This window comes from Ochotona curzoniae, unplaced genomic scaffold, assembly GCF_017591425.1.
Source record: "Ochotona curzoniae isolate NIBS_2020 unplaced genomic scaffold, NIBS_Ocur_1.0 contig_43, whole genome shotgun sequence".
NCBI classification, from domain to species: Eukaryota; Metazoa; Chordata; class Mammalia; order Lagomorpha; family Ochotonidae; genus Ochotona; species Ochotona curzoniae.
In genome coordinates, this window is record NW_024466218.1 from 2,921,835 (window position 1) to 2,946,471 (window position 24,637).

The window sequence follows — 24,637 nt, forward strand, 5'->3', positions numbered from 1 at the left end:
CAGCCATGGCTCGTCCATACCCACATACAGCTCACACATGGTTCAGTAGGGGCTGAGACCTAGCCTCATCCGTCCTACATCTATCCTGGTCCTCCAGGACACCAGAGGATGTTGGAGTCTAGCCTGGCTTGATACATCCAGTCACAGCCCACACTTGTGCCAAGGGAGACTACAGCCATATCCAGATCAGAATACAGCCCCCATTCCAGCCCACACACTCCTTGGTGGGAATCTTAACCCAGGTAGTAGTTGTCCCCTTAGCTCCCCAACAGGGCCTATTCCCAGCCATAGATCACATGCCAGTGGTTGCTCCGACTCAGCTTGGAACAGCCTGTCACCTGACCTGGCCCCTGCCTGAGATGCTATGGCTTAGCGTTCCTCACTCATGCAGACCAGTAGGTGCCAGAGCCTAGCTTGGCATGACCTGTGCACCCTCCTGATTTCTAATTTTGCTTGTGGGCTAAGGTTAGCTCAGTCCTGCTTCATCCACCCTGTTCCATTACCAACCCACACATTAACCAGCCATTGGAGCTAGTTTGCCCAGCTTGTCTGACCCCCAGGTTTGGACCACATGTTCACAGTGGGAGCTATGACCCACCAGGGGAGTTTCCCAAGTTCCTCCACTTGACCTACTCCCAAACCCAGTTCTCGTAAATGCCAGTGGGTTTTACGCCAGTGTCAGGGATAGTCTGGCCTTCCATTTGGCCTTGTATGAGCTGGTGAATGTTGCAGCCCACCCCACCCCACACCCCATTTAGGATGCACATTCAGGTGCTGCTGCCCTGACCAGTCCAGACTATTATCGGTTCCTTTACCCGTGAGTGATGGCAGGCTCCTTGGTCACACCTAGCTTAGTCCATCACCTCCTCAACTTATTAGCTAATCAATGGGGCTAGTATTTCCGCAGGGTTTGGCCCAAATCCCCCACAGAATCTACCTCCAGATATGGTTCTCTTGTGTGCTAGTTAATGTCATGGCCCTGGCAGGCAGCAGTTTTATCCATCTACCACAGTTTTAGTTTCAGGCTAAAACAGCTCAGGCAAGCATTTGGTACATTGGTTAAGTCATGACTTGGGACTCCTGAATCCTGTGTTGGAATGCCCAGTTTGAGTCTCAGCTATCCACTTCCAATCCAGCTTCCTGTTTAAGAGTATAGGTGCCTGCAACCCATGTGGCATATCTGGATTGAGTGCTGGTATCCCTATGTTGTCTTGGCCAAGCCCTATCTACTACAGGCTTCTAGAAAGTTAAACAGCAGATGGAAATTATTGGTCTCTCTGCCTTTCAAATATAATGCAAACAAAAATTAAAAGCATAGAGGTTTTAGGAAGTGGCCCGAGGGCAACTGGGATAAGCTACCACTTACAAAGCTGATATGCACAGGCGTACCAATGTAAGTCCTGATGCTCTACTTCCCTTCCAGCTCCCTGCTAATATGCCCAGGAAAGCAGTAGAAGATGGCCAATGTGCTTGGACTCCTGTCACCCACACAGGAGATAACAATGGAGCTCCAGGCTTCTGGAGCAAGCAAGTGGACGGACCATTCATTCTCCTTCTAAACAAGTCTTCAAATAAATAAAATTAATCATTAAAAAATTAAAGCAAGGGGCCAGTCAGTACAGTGAAATTTCATGCTAATCCTCCAGATATTGTGCCAGCATATCCTATGGATGCCAGTTTGTGTACCAGCTGCTCCACTTCCATTCCAGCTCCCTGGCTATGACCTAGCATAGAGTGGAAGATGGCCCAAGTCCTTACATTGCACATACATTGGAAACTGCACAGTCATTGGAGGAGACTTTTATAAGAAAGTCTGGGCTCCTGGCTTCAGACTGCCCAGCTCTGGCTTCAGCAGCTCTTTTGGGAGCAAACAGGTGGTTGGAAGTCCTTTCCCTCTTTGAAATTCTGATCACCCAGATCTCTAGAGACATGATAGAGAGGAACCCTATCATCCTCCAGTCTAGTTCCCTGCTTACAGTCTGGGAAAGTAGCCGAGGATGACTCAAACTTTGGGGACCCTGTACCCAAGTGAGGGACCCAGAAGAAGTTCTGGGCTCAAGACTGACTCAGGTCTGACTGTTCTAGCCATTTGGGAATTGAACCAACAGATGGAAGACATGTCTCTCCACTCTAAAAATTCACCTTTCAGCCAACCAGCATTGGGGGAACCTGTTGAGATACATGGGCTCATTTGAAACACTTCTCACACTTACAAGCTAGATCATAAGTCTTTATTGTTTTATAGTTAAAGATACTAGAGGCCTAGGGGAGATGATTTTTTTTTTAATTGGAAAGAAAATTACAGAGAAGGAGAAACAAAGATTCTGTCTGCTGGTTCACTCCCCAAACGACCAACAGCTGAAGCTGAGCTGAACCTAAGCCAGAAGCCAGGAGTTTCCTCCAGGTCTCCCACATGCATGCTGGGTCACAAGGCTTTGGACCATCCTGGACTGCTTTCCTAGGCCACAAGCAGGGAGCTGCATGGGAAGTGGGGCAGCCAGGACACAAACCAGTGCCCATAGGGGATGCCAATGCTTTGAAGTGCAGGATTAGCCTGTTGAGCCATCACACCAGCCCTAGGGAGATCATTTCTAAGACTATAATCCTTAATAATGAGCCATTTGGGGTATTTTGTAGGATAATATGGTCAATGGGACATATGGATATGTCCCATATAAGACATATGGATAATATGTCACGTATCACCTTTTAATTGGATAATACACATCTCATGAATAATATATCACATAATACATGCTTGCTGTGAGGCAGGCCACTTTTTGAACTCTCCATGTATTCCAGAAGCTACTGGAAAGAGGTTTCATGACAGGAGGAGGAAAACAAAGGCTCCCACCACCAGGCAGTTGAACTGGCTCTTCAGCTACCCTCGCATCACTCCCCAGCCACAGACAGAGCTTTAGAAAGCATGAGCGGATCACGTTGCTGTTGTATTTTCAGCTTCTTCTCACTTTCTCTTTAGCAGAAGGCTCCTCACTCTTAACAAGACCCTTGAGTTTCCTGCCTCTGCATAGGAGACGGCTATATTCATCAGCTTTTCATTATCCAAGTACCTAACCCTAACCCCGACCCTAAATTCTTACAAGGGAACATGATTTTGGCTTCAGTTTTTGGAGGTTCATGGTCTAAAATCATGTGCATCCATTGGTTTGACCAACAGGTGAGGCTGGGGATGGTGACAGTGCTGGGGCATGCGCAGAGAAAGAATCACAGGATGAGCCAGGAAACAGAGTGGCTGGTCCTCAGCATGATTTAGTCAACCCTCCACAAGAACTACCTAGTGAGAACACATTGCTTGGTGACCTGACAACCCCCCATCTGGCCCACTGATTAAACCAAAATCAAAGCAACTAGCAAATTACATCCTTCATTTCATGTGAATTGAACTCTTTTCCATTATAACCTCCTCCATGAAGAGCAGACTGTTCTACCAGATTCAGGTTTTTCAATGCAGGGACAAGGGAATTAGGGAAGAAACATGGCACTTCCGAAAGAACACACAGTACTCCACAAACAGATCCTGATTTGAAGGAAATCGGAAATGCCTTAAATAGAATTTGAAATGATGATCTTAGGGAAAACAATACAATGCAAGAGAATACAGATAGATATGAATGTGAAATTCATTAAGGAGACAAATAACAGGAGTTTTAGAGATGAATACTTCGATCAATAAAGATTTTTCTTAAGAGTTCTAGAGAACAGATCAAGAATTTCTGATCTGGAGGGTAAGACTTTTCTAATAACCCAGATAAAAATACCAAAAAAAAAAGAAGATTGTAAAAGAATGAAGAATGCCTATATAAAATGATTTACCACCAAGGAAATAAATATTCATATTAAATGAATTCCTGAGGCAGAAGAGAAGGAAAAATGCATTGGGAGCTTACTAAATGAAGCAACAGCTGAAAACCTCTCAAGTCTTAAACGAGATGAGCAGCCAAGCAACAAGTTTACAGGGCCTCTAGCAGATAACAACAATAACAAAAAGACCTTCTCCAAGGCATATTGGATACAGAGAAGCAGGTAAGGGCAAAGAGAATCCTAAAGATGGTTAGAAAAATGTGTCAAGTTTCATGCAAAGGAAAACCCATTAGACTAGCAGCCATCTTCTCAGCAGAAAACTACAGGCTAAAATAGAACTGAGAGGGCTTTAGAGGTTACCCCGCCCCCCCCCCCCAAAAAAAAAGCCTCCAACCAAGATTATATACAGTGAAACAATCCTTTTGAAGTGAAAGAAAAAAGCATTTCTGAGACAAACAATCTTATAACACCAGCCTTAAGAAATCCTGGAAGGAATCCTAATTTAGATGTAAATATTATAAAAACATATGACACTAACATTCACCAACAATTAGCAACCCATCAACAAAATGACAGGCACAAGCTCTTAATCATCACTAACATGAAATGTTAGTCATTCTTTACTCAAGATATAGTTTGGCTGAATGCCTAAAAAAAAAAGCAAGACCCAGCTATGGGCTTCCTATAGGAAGTTCACTTTACACGTAAAAATACATAGACTAAAGATGAAAGGCTAGAAAAAAAGATACCAGCCAAATAGAAGCCCAGTGTAAGCATGAATAGTTATACTCAGAAACAGATTTTAACTTAAAATGGTAAAATAAGACTAATAAGGACATTATATATTGATGAAAGGATTAAGATAGCAGTCGTAAGTATATATGCATCTAAGACTATATGTATGTATATAATACATATCATATATGTATGTATCAAATTTATTGGTTCTAAGGGGAGACAAACTCCAACACAGTAATAGTATGGAACATCAACACCCCACACTGTCAATGGACAATTAGACAAAAAGAGATCAGAGAAGACAAAGTTGAAGCACACCACTGAGCAAATGTACCCAGACATTTGGAGAAAACTTCATCCAACAGCTGCAGAATACGTCTTTTTCATTGGCACATGGACCACCTTCCAGGATAGATGGCCTATTAAACTACAAGTCATGTCTCAGTAAACTTAAGATTGCAGTCATACCATGTGTCTTCTCAGACCACAAAGCAGTAAAGAAAACAATCAAGACTGATACATGGAAATTAAACATGCTACTGAAATCATTAATAGGTCACTGAAGAAATGGAAAAGGAAACACATTTCCTCAAATAAAGGAAATACAACATGTGGGATACAGCAAAAGCAGTATTAAAGTTTATAGCAATAAATGCTTACAATATCACATCATTAACTTCATTTACTATTTAATGTATCCTAAGAACTTAATAGAAAAATTAACAAATTCAAAATTACCAAAAGGAAAATAAGATGAAGGCAAAGAAGTGAACTGAAATGAAATACAAAAGATCAAAATAAAAATACTGTTTGTAAAAATAAAAATGTTGGGCCCGGCGCGATGGCACAGTGGTTAAGGTCCTCGCCTTGCACGCCCAGGATCCCATATGGGCGCCGGTTCTAATCCCGGCGGCCCCGCTTCACATCCAGCTCCCTGCCTGTGGCCTGGGAAAGCAGTCAAGGACGGCTCAAAGCCCTGGGGACCCTGCACCCGCGTGGGAGACCCGGAAGAGGCTCCTGGCTTCGGATCGGCATAGCATGGGCCGTTGCACTCACTTGGGGAGTGAATCATCGGACTGAAGATCTTCCTCTGTTTCTCCTCTCTGTATATCCGCCTTTCCAATAAAAATTAAAATAAATCTTTAAAAAAAAAATAAAACAATGTTTAACCAGATAAGAATTCACACAAATTTGAGATGAAAAGGGATGCATTACAATACAAAGAATCATTAAGAAACTACTATGAAGTTGTATGCTTAACAAGCTAGAGATGCTTGAAGTTAATACCTTGATACATATAACCTTCCAAGATTAAATCCAATTTAATCCCTGATTAAATCCCAAAGATACAGAATACTTAAGACCCTTAATAAGCAATGTGATTGAAAAAGTGAGTAGAAGTGATTAGAAGTCCCCTGTCAAAGTCCAGGCCTGATGGCTTTACTACTGAAATCTACAAAACACTTAAAAAGCAACTAACTTTTCCTCTCTACTTTTCAGTCTATTCTAAAAATACTAGAAAGGATGAAATTCTGCTCAACTCTTATGAGGCTAGCATTACACTGACAGCAAAGACAGTACCAAAAAAAAAAAAAATCACAGGCCAATATCCTTGAGGAACAAAGATGTGAAAATTCCCAGCAAAATACTAGCAAATCAAATCCAGCTCTACATCAAAAAGATCATATAGATTGCCAAGGCTGAAGTGAGAGGACTCCGGATACCAGCCCAGGTTTGGCTGGGCCACACATGAGAAATATGTGCATCTTGCAATTGCAGAGGACTAGTGTGGAGTTGCTGGGTGTGGCCAGGAGGCACAGAGATGTGGTGACAAGTTTTGCATCCCCTGCTTTGGCAACTCCAAGAGGAGCCCACAGAGGAACAAGGATCCAAGGCAGCCTTACATCATTTATGCATCATGTGTCCAACTACAGCTCCCTAAAGCCATGATACAGGGAATCTAAGATGACTGAAAAGAAAAGAAATGCCGGTTTTGATCACAGGAAGGGAACAGAAGCAAAGTATAGGAATTGTATTCACGGGGGGGAGGAAAGTTGGAGAGAAGTTTACAGTGGAAATTCTACAGAAAGAAGAGATGCATGGACAGTACAAATGCAGCATCAAACAGGGCATCATCACTGATACCCAGAGCTGGGAATGCAGAAGATACCATCTTCTTGGAACAAGAAGAGACTAAGGCACCCCTTATCAATCGTGATTTTACCTGAAGCAGAATCTTGGCAACCATATTGATTTTGAGTCCTGCCTGGAGTACTAGCAGGGGTAAAGTGCCAAGCAAATCCGTGAAGGGAGAACATATTTGTTTGTACCCATCTCCCTACATCTTCATAGTGCTAGTAGATTCTGTGGTGGCTCACAAGTGTCTGAGTCACAAGTGTAGTGGATTTTGCAGAGGGAAAAAAATCCTTGGTCCCAATGGATTTTTGGCAGGGAGTGCTGGCAGGGAGCAAAATGCCCACTTAGAACTGGGAGGTGTCCCCATACCCGAAACCATCACAGGTGCCCAGACTCAGACTACCAAAAGTGGAGCATCTGCAAACAGATGGCTCCGGGAATGCCCCTGCTCTCCCCATGTGGCACAGGCCAGAAGAGCTGTTCCATGTGCCTTTGGAAGGCTAGCATGGCATGAATGAGAATTCTGCAACACCTGCATGGGTGGGGTAGGTAAGCTGATCCCAGGCATTGATCACCTTAGCAGAGAGGGGACAAGGCTGTCACACAACCATGTGATCATATCCCCCACTCTGATAAAGAGATCCACAAAGCCCAGCTTCAGTGTAGCCTTGGACTCAAAACCCATGCTTGAGCACTGACCAGATCACACTGCCCACACTCACTCCAATTCCCAGATCCCCGCTAAAGGAACAGGCATTCCATTAAGTCACAGAAGCACAGCTCAAAGATTAAAGATCAGAGGGAAAACCCACAAGTTGTTACTGAAATACCTAAGAATAAACACAGACACACAAACACCAAGAAGGGAACAATATGAACCCTCAGAGGAACACAAAAACACTTCAAAACTTGAAGATGGATATTGAGGAATTGTCTGAATAAAAAAAGGCATTCAAAACACCAAGTAGTAAATTCAGGAATTAAGAAAATCTGCGACAACTAAAACACAAAGCACAAGAATTAAATCATTTTAAATGAGATAAACTTCCTCAAATTTAGTTGGTGTTTACACTGTGTGTGCATTCCTGAGTAATAGTAAGATTTTCCACTTTTTTCTGTTTCCTCTACCTGCTGTGTCATGTCATCTTTATCAGAGTGTTAAGTTTGTGTTTCTGAAGCAAAAGGAAAATATGTTCAGATTTTGGGAAAAAATAGGGAGAGCAGAAAATAGGGAAATTGAAGGGTTAGCGGGAAGGCAGGGACCCCCCAAGGTTCCAAATCTGCATTTTGAAATATGAAACCTATTCATTTTATATTAGATACTATATATAAAATCTATATATAACATGTTTGTCATATATACTGTATATTATTACATATATGAAACCTCACCAAAAATGACACACAACTGAAAATAAAGGATAGGAAAAAGACATTCCATGCTAATGGGAAGCAAAAATGAACAGATATAGCCATCCTATTATCAGTCAAAACAGACATTAACACAAAAACTGTTAAGAGACAATGAAGGGCATTATATAATTATTAAGGGATTGATTCATGAGGACAAAGTAACTACAGTGGATGTATATGCACCCAATGCTATGGCCCGCTATGTAAAACACATTAATGAATCTAATGGGAAACAGATTCCCGTACAATAATGGGGGACTTCAGAATCCCACTTTCATCAATGGGCATATTAACAAAATTATCAGCAAATACACAGAGCTAATCTACAGTGTAGAACAAATGGGCTTCATATCTACAGAACATGTCATCCCATGCTGAATACACATCTTCTCATTAGTACATGAACATTTGCTTAGACCACAAACGTGGCCATAAATCATTTCATGTATCTTTTCTGAATGCAATGGAACGACATTGATAATGAACAACTTGAAATTCTTAGGAAACATGAAAACACATGGAGACTGAATTATATGTTCCCAAATGGACACTGGGTCATGGAAGAATATCAAAAGGGAAATCCTAGAAACAAAGGTCACAACATATTGAAGCTTAGGGGATACAGTAAAAGCAGCGTTTAAAGGAAATTTCATACTAGTTAGCATCTATATCAAGAAATTATAAATGTTATCAACTAGATCATGCAATTATACATCTCAATGATCTAGAAAAACAAACCAAATCTCAAATTAGAAAAAAAATCAGAATCAAATTAAAACCAAAAATACAATACAATGTGCCCAAAGTGGCCAAATAGTAACAAGACAAGCCAAATTTTTGTAAAGATTTATTTATTTTTATTGGAATGCGGATATACCGAGAGGAAGATCTTCTGCTTGATGGTTCACTCTCCAAGTGAACGCAATGGTTGGAACTGAGCCAATCCAAAGCCAGGAGCCAGGAGCTCTTCCGAGTCTCCCACGAGGGTGTAGGGTCCCAAGGTTTTGGGCTGTCCTTGACTGCTTTCCCAGGCCACAAGCAGGGAGCTGGATGGGAAGCGGGGCTGCCAGCATTAGAACCAGTGACCATATAGGATCCTGGCACGTGTAAGGCGAGAACTTTAACCACTACACTATTGCGCTGGGCCCAAGACAAGCCAATTTTGGCTGAGGTGGGTTTGCAAGGGAGAGATAGAGGAGGTGTACTCTGTTGGAGAGTTAGAGAATTGCATGGTAGAGAATTGGATAGAAGGCACGGACACATTGTGGAGCAGCATAAGACAGTGTGACTGCACAGCGGTGGCTGCTTCATCACTGCGACTGCAGCACTCTGGCAGAAAGGTGGGATGGGTGATGGCAACCTGAGCAGCCGATAACATTGCCTGATGTGGGAAAAAAAAAAAAAAATCAAGGCACCACCCCAATTTCTGCTTTAGACCAGGTCTGTATTCCCCAGTGAGAGACTAGACTGATGGCTAGGCAAGGAGCCATGCGCTTACTGGGGACTGAGAAGCATGCACTCAGACCCTCTTAACTACAGGGCCTGAGGAGTAAGCACCCAAAACAGATCTCCTAGGTAGAGCCTATTCTCCATGGCTGGAGCAAACTCCTGAAACCCAGTCAACTTCAGCAACTTGGGACCAAAGGAGTCTTGGCACAAACTTTGAGAATTCTGTGACTGCAGGATAGGGTGTAGTCTGTAGCTGGATCTCAGGGGACACTGGACTATACAGCTCTTGGGGAATACTTCTGGTGTGGTTAGGACATATATCCACCAGGTATAAACTCGGGCATCGGTCACCTTGGAAGTGTACAGGGGAAGTTTACTTTATCAGCCATGACAGTTGTCTTCCTGGTGCAGACTAAAGAGGAGATCCACCACACCCAATCTGGGTGTCACCATGGACTTTCACCCCATACATGGGCGCCGACCAGATCACACTGCTCACTGCCAGCACACACACATGCAGATATCCACTAAAGGATCAGTCACTCTATTAAGCCAGAGAGGCAAAGTTCAAAGATAAAAAAAAAAAAATCACCCAAGGAGAAAACACAAGTCCTTACTGAAATGCAGAAAACCAAACAGAGCTATGTGAGCAAGATGCACTGGTGAGGTCCCTGCAGTGGGCATGGATGACAGGAAGGTGTGAACAGCTCTCCTGCTGGCAGAGACGAAGGAACTTCCAGCTGTATGGCAAGACCTGGCAGATGTCTCTGACCACTTCAGCAGTCTCACGCCCTTTTGCATGGACACTCAACAACCCCACTAAGAATTTTATAATCTATTGAGGCATTGTTGTTTGCCCCTGTGAGATGGCTTTTGAAACTGATGTGAGCTTGGGAGTTAATCTTACTGATAATGTCTTAGTGAGTGGGCCTTTAACTACACACAGGAGTACAACCAAGCCCATGCCATTTCTAAACACCTTATTGTGTGCCTACTCATTGCCCTGGAATCTCGCCCAGACATGTGGCATGCTTCTGGGAAATAGCTTGATAAGAATCTTAAAAACTAATGGAAGTTTGAACTGAAACTACTATGGCAAGAAGTACAGTTACTGTGACCCTAAAGTTTAGCTTGTCCTTGCAACTCTTTGGAGCATAGAAATGTAGCTGTTTTAGCCACTTTTATAATTTTTTGACTAGAGAAATTACAGGGTAATTTTATTATAGAAATATGTGATTATTGTTTGACTTTTTATGAGGTTGTACAGCTTATAGTTGTAGGGGAATTTAATATTTGAAACTTTTGTCTTGGATTGTATCTTTTTTCCCCATTAAGTGATGGGTAAATTGAAGAAACAAATGTGGTAGGAATATATTACTGATTAGCAGGTAATCCCATGTGCCTTGGCCTTGGAGCCCTGGCTGTTGCACCATTGCTACTACTGAAGAATGAACAAGGACTTGCTTCGAAGAATATGAATACAGTATTTTGCAGAATTATCTTCAGTGGACTGCTTAGCCATGAAGTACAAACAGAATGATCAAATGTTTGTACATGCCCCCTTAGTCATGAAGTAAAAATAGAGCAATCAAGTGTTTGTGCAGAAGCTTGTTATGTGGCTGGGTAAATACAAAAGGACAGCTTCGTGAGCTGTTACAAGAGGGCACCAAATGACAGTGTCCTTGTCTTTCCTTTTTGCCAACTCCACACACCTTTCTCGAGCTCTGAACTCTTTGGAGCTGGCCTCTGGCAATGAACAACAACAACAACAACAACAAAAAAAAAAAACAAAAAAACACAAAAAACCATAATTCTCCCCAAAGGAACAAAATTAAGGGATTGAGGGATTGATTCAACAGAACCAAATAATCACGGTGAATGAATATGCACCCAAAGCTAGAGCACTTGGCTATGTAAAACATAGGCTATGAATCTAAAGGGACACATAGATTCTAGTGCAATAATGGGGTACTTCAAAATTCCACTTTCATTAGTGAACTAAACAAAAAAATCAGCAAACAAACAAAATCAGCAAATATACAGAGCTGATCTATAGTGTAGAACAAATGGGCCTAATATCTATAGAACATTTCATCTCAGTTACAAAACACATCTTTCTACCAGTATATTGAACATTCTCTAAGATAGACCATATATTAGTCCATAAAGCAATTTTGAACAGACTCAAAATTTAAATCATTCCATGTATCTTTTCTAACAAGAAAATGAAGCTGTAAAATCAACAAGAAAATATGAAAATATATAGAGACTGAATAAAATATTGGTGGATGAACAGTGAATGAGTCATAGAAGAAATTGAAAGGAAAATAAAAATTCCTGAAAATAATGACAGCACTCTCTACCAAAACTTATGGGCTACTGCAAATCAGTGCTAAGAGGGAAAATCATAGCAATTAGTGCTTATATGAATAAATCAGAAAGGAAGCAAATGATTAATGCATCTCAAAAACCTAGAAAAACAAAGCAGCATAAAGTAATTGGAGAATAAAATTGAAACCAAAAAGTATGTGTTTAGTGAACTGAACTGCTTTTGAAAACCAAAAATTGATACACCATTAGTCCAATAAGCCAAAAAAATGAAGAAAATATAACAAATAACAAATCAGAGATACATAAAGATTCATTAGGAATAATTATAACTAGATGTCAACAAACTGGAATATCTAGAATAAATAAATAGATTATGGGACACATAAAATTGACTTGAGTATGACACAGAAATTCTACATAAATGAATAGGATAGTGATTGGAAAGTCTTTATTACAGATTCAAACAAAAAAACAAAAGACAGCTTCGCTAACTCAAAATCAAACTAACTCCAATTCTTAATCTATTGAAAACAACTGAGGGGTTGATGTAGTACGTTAAGCCTCAGCCTGTGGCCAGTTTGAGTACTGGCTGTTCTATTTCCAGTTGAGCTCCTTGCTAATATGCCTAGGAATTCAGCAGAAGAGGAGCCAACTCCCCCGTGGGGAAGCCAGCTCCCGGTTATGGGCCGAGCCTCAGCTGTTGTGGCTATTTGAGGAATTAACCAGTGGAAGGAAGGTCTGTCTTACCTTTGACTCTGCCTTTCAAATAAAAATAAGTCTTCAAAAAAAATTTTTGAAAGGGAGGGATTTCAAAAAAATTTTTGAAACTCCTTCTAGGAGACCAATATCACCTAATTAAAAAAAAAAAAAAACAAAAAACAAAACAAAAACAGGGAAAGAAAACTATAGACCAATATTCCTGATACACAGAGGTGCAAAAGTCCTTGACAAAAGGTGATCTAATCCAGTAACACTTCAGAAAGATCATTCACCTGGCCAAGTGGGGATCAACTGGGATTTATTTATCATAAGCAACGATAGTTGGATCACATCTATTGATTTGCATTGATCGATCACATTAACTATAACGAAATACTTTTATTCTTTAGCTTATCTCAACAGACCTAGAGCAAGCATCTGATCAATACAGTAGCCCATCATAAAAACTTAAGTAAAAGTGGGTATAGAATAAGCATTCTAATATTTATATATATATTATACCATTACCAGCATCATGCTGAATGGTGGAAAGCTGGAGGCATTTCCATTAAGATCCAGAGCCAGACAAAGTTGCCCACTCTCACCACTGATCTTCAATTTAGTCTTAGACATTTTTATCCAGAGCTATTAGGCAAGAAAAAATAAAAGGATACAAATTGGAAAGGAGGAAATCAAGCTATTCCTGTTTGCACATGTCTTAATTCTCTACGTAGGGAATAAGATTCCACTAAGAAACTGTTGCAATTCAGAAGAGTTTGGTAAAGTTGCATGATATAAAATCAGCACAAAAACCAATGGCCTTTATATGTACTAACAATTCATTGGCTGAGAAAGGGCTCTAAGAGCAGTCCCATTCACAACTGAAAAAAAAAATCCTTGGGATAAGTTTAACCACAGATGCAAGAGATATTTAAAATTATGAAACATTAAATAGATGAAACAAAAATATGAAAAAATTTGCTATGTGTGTGGATTAGTAGAATATCATCAAAATGCCCTCATGACAAGTGTCTGGATTCAGTGAGATCCCAATCAATATACCTGTAAAATTCTCAGGACTTGAAAAAAGATGCAAAAAATATGGAGATATTAAAGACACTGAACACATTCTTAAAAATAAAGTTGGAGGTATCACATTATCAGAGTTTAAGTACTGCAAGGCAGTTATAATCAAGACATACCAAAACTGGCACAAAAACAGACATGAAGATCAAGACAACAAAATAGAAATATTAGAAATGAACTCACATCTCCAGCCAATTAATTCTTGTCAAGTGAAGCAAAAATCCAGAAAGAAAAAAACAGCCTTCAACAAATCATGCAGAGAAAACCATAACTACGTGTGAAGAAAAAAGAACCCGATCTCAAATGATAAAAATTACCTTTCAAGGCCAGTGTGGTGGCATAGCAAGCTAATCCTCTGCCTGTGGTACCACATCCTATTTGGGTGCTAGTTTGAGTCCTAGCTGCTCTGCTTCTGATCAGACTTCCTGCTAAGAATCTGGGAAAGTAGCAGAGGATGGATCAAGTGCTTTGGCTTCTGCATCCATGTGGGAGTTCCAGAAGTAGCTCCTGGCTCCCAGCTTCGAACCAATCCATCCCTGGCCACTGAAACCCTTTGGGCAGTGAACCAGCGGATGGAAGATCTCTCTCCTTCTGTCTTGCCCTCTTTTCTCCCTTAAGTAAAATGTTGTTTTAAAAATTATACTCTAGATGGATCAAAGAGCTAAGTCTATCATCTTTTACCATCAAATTAGTAAAGGAAAACATCAGAACATAAGACATAGGTGTAAGTACAGATGTCAAGATCCCAGAAGTCCAGAAAACCAAAGGGGAAAACACACAAATGGGATTACATCAAGCTAAGAAGCCTCTGCACCACAAAGTAAACTGTCAATGAAGTGAAGAGGCAGGCAATAGGACCAGAGAAAACATTTGGAAACTGCTAAGCCGATGGAAGAGTAAATCCAAGATCTATATAAAAGCACACACAACACACAAAAACCAAGAAACTCAACAGCAGCAAAACAAGCAATCCAGTTAAGAAATGGGCCAAGGAATGAACAGCTTTTTCAAAGGATGCTCAGGTTCTTTAGCTAGCAAGAAAATGCAAATAAAAACCACAATGAGGTTCCACTTTGCCCTGGTGAGAATAGCTATGATGCAAACATCAGAAAACAAACAATTACTGGTGAGAATGTGGAGAAAAAAAAGATACCTTTATTCACTGTTAGTGGGAATATCAAGTAGTGCAACCATGTTGGAAGACAGTGTGGAGAGTCCTCAGACATCCGAAAACAAATCTATTATATGACCAAGCCATCCTACTTCTATAATTTTCCCAAATGAAATGAAGGAAGTGTGTGAGAAAGCTATCTGCACCCCATGTTACAGCAACCCATTCACAATAGCTAAGATATGGAATCAACCCAGATGCCCATCACTTGGTTAAGAAAATATTTTTACACACGATGGAATACTACTCAGTCACCAAAAAAAAAAAAAAAAAACTTGTCTTTCATAACTAAATGAACCCAGTTAGAAACCATTATTCTTTGTGAACTAAGCCAGTCCCCAAAAGACAAATACGTTTTTTCTGATCTAGGACAACATAGAATATAAGAAAAATGTAGTCTTTAATCAAGATTATCATCTTGGGGTTTGATTACTGATTAAAAAGCTCGTGTCCATATTCCTGAGTAATAGTAGTATTCTTTTTTTCCCCCTCTTACTTCCCATGTCTTGGTATCTTTACCTAATGAGAATATTACACTTGTGATTGTACAGTAAGGAGAACATACCATGTAATAATTAGTAGAAAATGAGGGGGGAGTCCCATGCTTCTGAATCTGTCACAGAAATATGAAATCCACTCACTTTACATGAATAAAACAAAATACAATGGTCAGTGAAGAACTGTTTTGAAAAAAAAATGCATCAATACACTATTGTCCCTAATAACAAAAAATCAAAAGGGAGAAGACTCAAATTACAATGGTGATAGAACACAGACATAGAATTAATCAGTAATTACTAAAAGCAGTATAGAATAAAAAACTAGAAGAAATGGATTGATCTTCCAAAATTTAGTCATAAAGATAAAAAGCTGGTTAGACTAGTAGCTAAAGTGGAAGATAATCAGCAACAGAGAATCCTCGAATAAGATCCCAAGACTGGGTGGTTTCACTACTGAATTCTGCAGAACTTAAGAACCAGAGTAAGTTCTTCTTAAACTATCCAACTAACTAAAAGTGGAGAATCCTTCCAATTTCCTTCTATGAGTCTAGCATCAATATGATTGCAAAATCAGAAAAACACAACAGAAGGAGAACTAGGACCACTATTCTGGACACACACAGATATGAAAAAAAAAAATAGCTGATCAAATTCAACAACACATCAGAAAGCTCACTTACCCATGCCAAGAGAGATTTACCTCTTCTATGCAGGGATGGTTGAACATATGCAAAGCAATTAATGTGGTACATTGGCTGAATTAAAATCATACAGTTATCTCAATAGATGCAGGTAAAATGCTTGATAATAAGCAACATTATTTCATGATAAAAACCTTAAGCAAATTGGGTGTAGGAGGAGAATTCCTCAACACAATCAAGGCACTGTATGAAAAACCCCTTGTTAGCATCATGTTGAATGGAGTCAAGGCATTTCCATTAAGACCTGGAACCAGACAAGGATGCTCATTCTCATCGCTGATAGTCAGTGTATTTCTGGTAGTTCTAGCCAAAACTACTAGGCAAGAAAAGTAAAACGGAAATATATTGTAAAGAAGAAAGTCAAGCTATCTCTGTTCACAGATGCATGATTCCCTATATGGGAAACCAAAAAGACTTCACTAAGAGACCATTGAACACCTAAGAGTTTGGTAAAGTTGCAGGATATAAAGTCAACACCCAAAATGAATAACCTCTGTATACACAAACAATGCCATGGTTGATAAAGAATTTGTAAAATCAGTATAATTTCACCAAAGCTGCTAAAAATTTAAATAAATTTGAATAAATTTAACCAAGAAGTTAAAGGTCTCTACAAAATTACAAAACATTAAAGGTACAGAGGACATCTAAAATACCAAGATCTTCCATGGTAGTTGATCAGTGCAATGAGTATCAAAATGTCTATACTACCAAGTAATTTACAGAATCAAGGGAATTCCAGTCAAAATGCCAAAGAGGACATCCTCAGATCTAGAAAAGATACTAAAATACATACGGAAACACAGGAGAACCTGAATAGCTACATCAATCCTAAAAACAAAGCTGGAGACAGCACAGTATCATATAGCTCAGATATAGAATTAAAACAGGTTGATATTGGCTTAAAATGGACAGGTAGACAAATGGAACATTAGGGGAAATCCCAGAATTTAATTCACACAGCTACAATCAACTAATCATTGACTAATGAGTTAAAAAGCAATGCCTGGAGAAAGGAGAACCTTCCACCAAATAGTACTAGGACAATTACATTTATTTATCTAGAAGTAAGACTCATGGATTTCATGGAAACCATGAAATTACTAGAAGAAAACATATGAGAAATACTTTAAGACACTGGTGTAGGTGATGACTTCTTGGGCAAGACTGTAAAAGCAACACTAGACAAATGGGATTATATCAAACTCAGAAGCTTCTATAGAGCAAACAGTTAAGAGATGCTCACGGGATGGAGAAAGTATTTGCAAGCTGATTATCCAACCAAGAATTTTATCCATATATATCAGCCACTCAAAAAAACTCAGCTAAAACAAACAAAAAACCATATCATCCAATCAAGAAATGGGAATGGATCTGAATATATAGTTCTCAAAGGAGCAAAACTGACCAACAAATATATGCAGAAACACTAGATCACCAGCCATCAGGGAAATGTGTATTAAAACTGAACACGGAGCTATTATCTCAATCACATAAAATAGTTATTGTCAAAAAGAGTAACAAGGATGTGAAGAAAGCTGAGCTCTTATATGCTGCTGGTGGGAATGTAAATTGGTACTAACATTGTGAAAAGCAGTATGGAGTGGGTTATGCTGCCAACCACAATGCTAGCATCCCATATGTGTGCCATTTCGGAGTCTACTGATCCACCTTGACTCCAGGTCCTGACTAATACGCCTGGGAGAGCTGCAGAGGATGGCACAAGTGTGGATCCCTGCCAACCATGGAGGAGATCTGAATAGAATTCCAGGCTCCTGATGTCAGCCTGGCCCAACCCTGGCCATTGTGGTCATTTGGGGAGTTGAGACAGAAAATCTGTCTTTTTGCCTCTGTCACTATGCCTTTCAATATTTAAAAAAAAAAAAAAGCCAGAAGTGGAATTGATGTGATCTAACAATCCCAGTACTGATTATATATCCAAAAGAGAAGGGCTTATTATTTCAAATAGATAGCCTACAGTACCATGTTTATAGTGGCACTGTTCCTAATAACTAAGGTGTCCATTATTAGATTAATAAATAAAATGTGGTATATATATATATATATATATATGGTGGAATAGTATTCAGCTATAAATAGTATTCAGTATTCAGTATTCAGCTGTCTTCTGCAGCGAAATATATAGGATTGGAAGACATAATTTTGCTTGAAATAAACCAGATGCAGAAAGATGGAGAGTATGTGTTCCACTTTTATATAGAAGCTGAAATTTAAAAATTAAGAACATCTGTATACACAATGTTGATGACCAGAGGCTGGGAGGGGTGGCACACACACCTTTAACACTCAGGATCTAAAGGTTCAGGTAGAAGCAGTAATAGGAACTCATAGTTTCTAATGCTTTCCCACAAACTGGTTCTTTCATGTACTGGTGGGAGATAGTGCCATTTCTCACATTTATACGCAAGGACCAGCAGCACCCCGTCCAACCGTAAGAACTCAGATGAGAACCACTTGCCTACATGAATTCAAACCTCTCAGTCTTTTCTTTCTTCCACACACTCTAGCTTATTCTGTTATTTCTTGAGCATCAACTCTGCGCTAAGCTCTCTTTTCCAAGAGCTTCAAAATACACCGCAATGGGTTTTTCCTGTGCCAGCTTCCTGACTAGATGGCCTTTCACACCTTCTACCCAGCCTCACAACTTTCAGCAGCAGGTGGGCCAAGTTCTGCATCTCCAGCAGGCCTGCACCTGGCCCTTCTCTCCCACTGGCAGGCCTTCGGAAGCTGACCCTCAGAATTACACTGACTGCCAAGTTTCCATCTGCCTGGCTTTAAACGACAGGGGCAGTTCTAACAGGGAGAACAGGGGGCTGGGAAAACAGCTGATTCCAAGCTTATTTCCATTTTGAAAGCCAGTAAGACCAAATGATGGTGTCACATGAGGGGTGTATTCTATGAACTGTAAAGTAAAAGGAAAGAACTCTGGAAAACAGAGTTTGGGTGAGGACAATTCATAGGAAGTGCTGCCTTTTTTGCAGTGCTTGAATAAAATCCAGTTGAGGTCCTACCTCCTCTACCCGGCTGTGTTGGACAAGTGCTAAGCAAGTGTTCGAACAGATATTTTCAAGTTAGTGACTTTGCTTCAGGGCATATATTAATGTTTGGGACAGTGTCTTTCCGGCTGCGCGTGTTCTCATGATACAAATTTTGAAGTCAGGAAATTAAAATCGGCCTGATTACGTCAAACTTGGTCTGTTTAAAAGTGAAGTCATTCCCTTTGCTACACATTTCTGCACAATACTCCCAGGCTCGGCCGTGGGTTTGTGCATGCAACCTCTCATTCAGGCTCATCTGGCGCTGGCAGAACTCACAAGGCTATCACCAATCCCTGCGGAATTGATCTTTCAAATACTTCCACAGACATCAAGTTGGGGTTGGGGGCAGGATTTTTTAAAAAGAAAGTAGCTCCCAGTCTCATATTATCACAGCTAATCTGCTACTTCTTTGGACACATGGTCCCACATCCAACAGTTATTCTACGAGCACAAGGACATCAGATAAAACACAATTGCTGTATTGCCGACAAACACCTGCTGCTGTTTCTCCAATTACAGCTCATATCTTCACTCTGGTCGGCTCTCCTTGTAGACAAACACACCAAGATACTCAATCATGGAATTAATCCTGCTTTCTGACAACATTTCGTTGAGAAGGAATTCCCACATTCTGAAACTTGTGCCAAACGACAGCCCAGGTCCCGTATTGAGTTCCTTCTACCACCACCCACTTCTAACACACTCAGTGAATTGATGACGACCCAGCGAGCTAACACAGCAAGGAAACACCAAGCAATTTACAGGTTAGAGGAGACTTTTTTAAAAGGAGCATATCGGTGTCGCCTTAAGACTAGGAGCTCCCATGTGCTCTTTTCTCAACTTCTCTCCAAGGCTGAAGTTTAATTTGAATCCAAACGTACGATGAGGACAGTGAATTCCTCTGGTAGTGCTGCTTCCGAGACAACAAAAACTGAAACCCACCACACTGGGTAATTTTTGAAAGACAGAAACGCGTTTGCTCACCGTTGTGAAGTTCAGGAAGCCCAAGAAGAAGGCATTCGCATCTTTGTCCTCTTGCGCCGGCTGCTGCCAAGCTGGCGTCTTCCTGCTTCCTGCTTCCGGCTGCCCTCAAGGCGCAGAAGGCCGAGAGCAAGAGGACTCGCTGGCTGCAGACTCCCATCTTCCGGGCCTTTAACCGCTCAGGAGGCCCAATCACGGCTTCCAGCTCCCACCCCCGGGCAGCAGCTCATTGGCCACACCTGGGTCTCAAAGCGGCCGCATTCAAACCACAGCACAGACACAGGCTAATTTTTTTTTAAGAGAATAAACCCAGATATGCAACGGTAATTATTTCATAAACACCTACAGATTGGGTGGGAGGAACACTCCTTCTGAGCTTGCTTTTTATTGGGTATTGCTGTAGTGCTTTATTTATTTTTATTAGAAAGAGCTACATAGAAAGAGAAAGAGCTGTGCTGGTTCACTACCCAAATGGCTGCAATGTCCAGAGTTGAGTTGCTTTGAAGCCAGGAGCCGGTATCCCATGTGGGGGTACAGAGGTCTAAGAACTTGAGCCATTCTCCGCTGCTTCCACAGACCACAGACAGAACTGAATTGGAAGTGGAACAGCCAGAACTTGAAGCTATTTGCGTAGGAGATGTTGGCACAGAAGATGGAGGCTTAGCTTGCATGCCACTGCACCGGCCCTTTGCACTTGTTTTAATAGACAAATTATTTGTGCAGATACAGGAAGCATCGCGAGACATTCATGATCGTCAAACTAGCCTCCGCTCTGCACTATGCTCCAGCGGGGCTGAGCGCGCATGCTCACGTCCTTCCTTCTGAGGGCTGGGCAATGGATCGCTGTATTAACTCACCACCTTTTCCCGGGTATATTCCCTTGTCCCAGGAAGCACCATTACTCAGTTGCTTTCCCCTTAGCTTCCAGACTGCTGTCTTGGTGCTGAGCAGGGAGCAGCGAGGATGGCTAGAGACATGCAAATACACCCGCAGGGACCTACCCACCACGTGGGTATCCTCTTCTTTTTTCATGTTTTGTTTCCTTTTTAAAAACCACTTTTGTTATTTTTCATGATGTTCCCTGTTCTTTCTCCCATCTGACTTTTCCCTTCTCTCCCCGCATTATTACAGTCGTACTGTCCTTTAGTACCAGTGGAAGTTCAACACTTTGCTATTTACATGCATTCCAGGTATAGACAAAGGTAGAAAATCTAGTATCGTGTTATTGAGGTATATGAATCTGCAGCCATGAGGAAAATATCCCTGATTCTGGCATTTTTTTTCCCCATCTCCTTTCTCATCTGTCCCTAGAAACACTACATGTGTGGTTTCATCTTAGAAACGATCCTCTAGGCTTTAACAATACAATACTTAAGGTATCAGGATGGTTCGTGCTTTAAAAAAAAATCACTACTCAGTTCACGAGTGAGTGTGTAACCTGAATAATAATTTTTCCCTAGGAATTCCCTGACTATCCACTGATTGTAACAGTCATTTCTAGACCCCGGGTGTTTAGTTTGTGGAAAGGAAGAGCCTTTAAACCGATATAATTTTGAACTATGTTCTCACTTTATGAACATCTCATTCAAATGTTGTGTTCATTAATATGCCTTATATGAACAATATTAATGGAGATGGCTACTTCAGGCTTCTCATCTCTGGACCAGACAGGAGACAGTACGTAGTGATAAGCCTGCTCCCCACATTGCATGAAGGGGCTATCCCTGACAGAGCAGGCGGACCTCTCAGCCAAGCACTGAAACCCTGGTCTGCCTTCAGACTGGGGTTTTTGTTTTATTTTGGTAAGATTTATTTATCTTTGTTGGAGCTCAGACTTTGTAATTACAGAAAAAGGAGAGACAGAGAAAGATCTTCTGTCTGCAGGTTTACTCCCCAAGAGGCTGCAATGGCCCGAGCTGAGCCGATGTGCAGCCATGAGCCAGTGCCTGTATGGGATCCTGGAGGTTGCAAGGCAAGGATTTAGACACTTGGCCACCACGGCCCAAGATGGGATTTTATGGATATGAATACAGGTCCCTGTTCCTCCCTTTTTCCTTCTTCCAAGAAATCTGTATGTGGAGTTCCCAAAAGTCCCAGTCCCCTGAGTTACCTGCAGTGAGTCCCTGAGCTGGTCCAGCGGGGTCACAGAACAGGAAAAGCCAGGCCGGCTTCCGCAGGTGTCACTGATGATCTAAAGTCAGGGTTCTTACCTTGTTCCATTCCACACAAATTTGTTTTCTTGGACATTTTTCATTTTGTTCGCATTTTTCTTAGCTGCCCTTACACGCATAGGCCAATATATAGTTATCTTAACAATAATGCTAGATTGAAAAAAAAAAAACCTTACCAGATAGAGGACAGGAAGGGAAGGCATGTGGCTTAGAGGTTAAGATGCCTGTGTACCATCTTTGGGTGTCTGGGTTAGATGCCCAGCCATGTCCTGCTACTGCAGACCCTGTGACGTGGCAGTGATGGCAGAGATCCTCGAGTTCCTGCCCTCCACAGGGCAGAATGGATCAAGTTCCTGACTCCTGACTTCAGCCTGGTGCAGCCCAGCAAACAATGCAGGGATTGGGGGAGTATATTAGCAGCTGATACCTCTCTGTTTGCTTTTAAATGAGACTGTTTTTCAGCAACTACTACTTCCCTACACCCCCCACATACATACTTAGAAGGTCATGTGAGGTCAGAAGAGTTATTCTTAGAGGACATAAGCAATGGTGTATTAGGACAAGTACCTAATAAATAGCTGATTTAAAATTTTCAGAAGTGTTGTGAGTCAGAGAGCAAGCAGCATCCAATTGTAGTCAAATAAGATAACAGCTAAATCTTATTACCTCCTAATTAACCTGTGCTCTGAAGTTTTCTGCATGTCTGTTGTGCAGCTCTGTTAACAACTTGAACCTGGCCGACAAATGAGGTTGCTTACTACGGCTTGGCCATCAGCAAGCACTACAAGTCTGGGCTGGTTTTAATCTCTGAGGATTCAGTTGTTAAACATTTACCATTAAACCCATACAACACACAAGCTTTCTTTACGACAGTTGACTTGATACTTTCATATTGGGATGTAACTTTTTAATTCAAATATTAGAACCTATGCTTTCATTTAGCATGCGTTGTCTTTACTGCATTTCCATGCACCCTGCCATACGGCCAGGCCACATAACCCTAGACCTTCATTTCTACAAAAACATCAGACTAATCTACCTTCTCCCAGTCAGTCATGTAACACTCATTCCTGGAAGGTTTGTGTTTTATTTTTACTCTCATCACATTTGCTAACTGCTTCAGAACTGACAAGGCCTTGCGAGTCCCACACATAGGACTCTCAAGGAGCAGATGGGCCTACAGGCCCATCAGATCACATGTGTGTGTGTGTGCGCTTGAGATTCATGTTTGAGCATTGGCTAACAAAATCCTGGGGGTTTGTAAGTTTCAAATTGTAGAGTAAGCAGCCTGACTGGAGACCCAGGCAAGAGGAAAGTTTTGGTCCAGAGGGAAGTGGGGATGCAGAATTTCTTTCTCCTTGGAGAAAGGGAGAGGGCTGTCTTTTCTCTTAAGACCATCAACTGATTGGATAAAGCCCACCATATGATGGAGGATTATCTGCTTTACTCAGAATCTAGTGATTTAAATGTAATTAGTGGGCCAGCATTGCGGTCCAGCAGGTTAACATGCCACCTAGAACACCAGTATCCTTTATCAGAGTACTGGTTTAAGTCCTGGCTGCTCTGCTTCTGAGCTAGTTCCCTGTTAAAGTATGACTACTGTGACCATGTAGAAGCAAATAGAAGATCTTTGCCTCACTTTCTGTTTCTCTCTCTTTATCTCTCTCTGTTTCATTTTGGCTTGCAAATACTTCAAGGACTACAGGTCTCAGAAACAGTTTTAGTTAGCTAATTTTATTTATTTATTTTTGATAGTAGGTAGGGAGAAACAGAGAGAGAGAGAGATCTTTCGCCTGTTTGTTCACTTCCCAAATACCTGCAATAGTTGGGACCAGGCCAGGCCAAAGTGAAGAGTTGGAAGTCAACCTAGGCCTCCCCCATGGGTGGCAGGAACTGGAGTACTTTAACCAACCACTTTAACCACCTTTTACTTCCGGAGTGTGCATTACCAGGGAAGCCAGATTGGAGGCAAAGGACATGAAGCCAAGCATTCCAAAATGGGATACAGGTCTCCCAAGGAGAGACTTAACCACTGTGCCTGGTGTGCACCTCCCCGGAATGAATCCAAAAGATTCTTAAAGGTTATATTGCTCTCCAGTGCCACAGACAGCATGGCTAGCAATAACAGAAATTTACTGTCTCACAGTTCCACAGGACAAATGTTTGAATATGAGCTTTTTTTTTTTAGCACCCCAACTACCTCAGAACTTAAAGAATCCTTCCTTGCCTCTTCGCAGCTCTTGCTAATGGCTGCCCATCTTTGCTGTTCTTTGGCTTGTAGCTGTTTCACCTGATTCTCTGCCTGTGTCCCTGTGTGTTTCCCTCCAAACTCTCCTCTTATAAGGACACCTGTTGAACTGGATTAAGACCCTCTCTGATG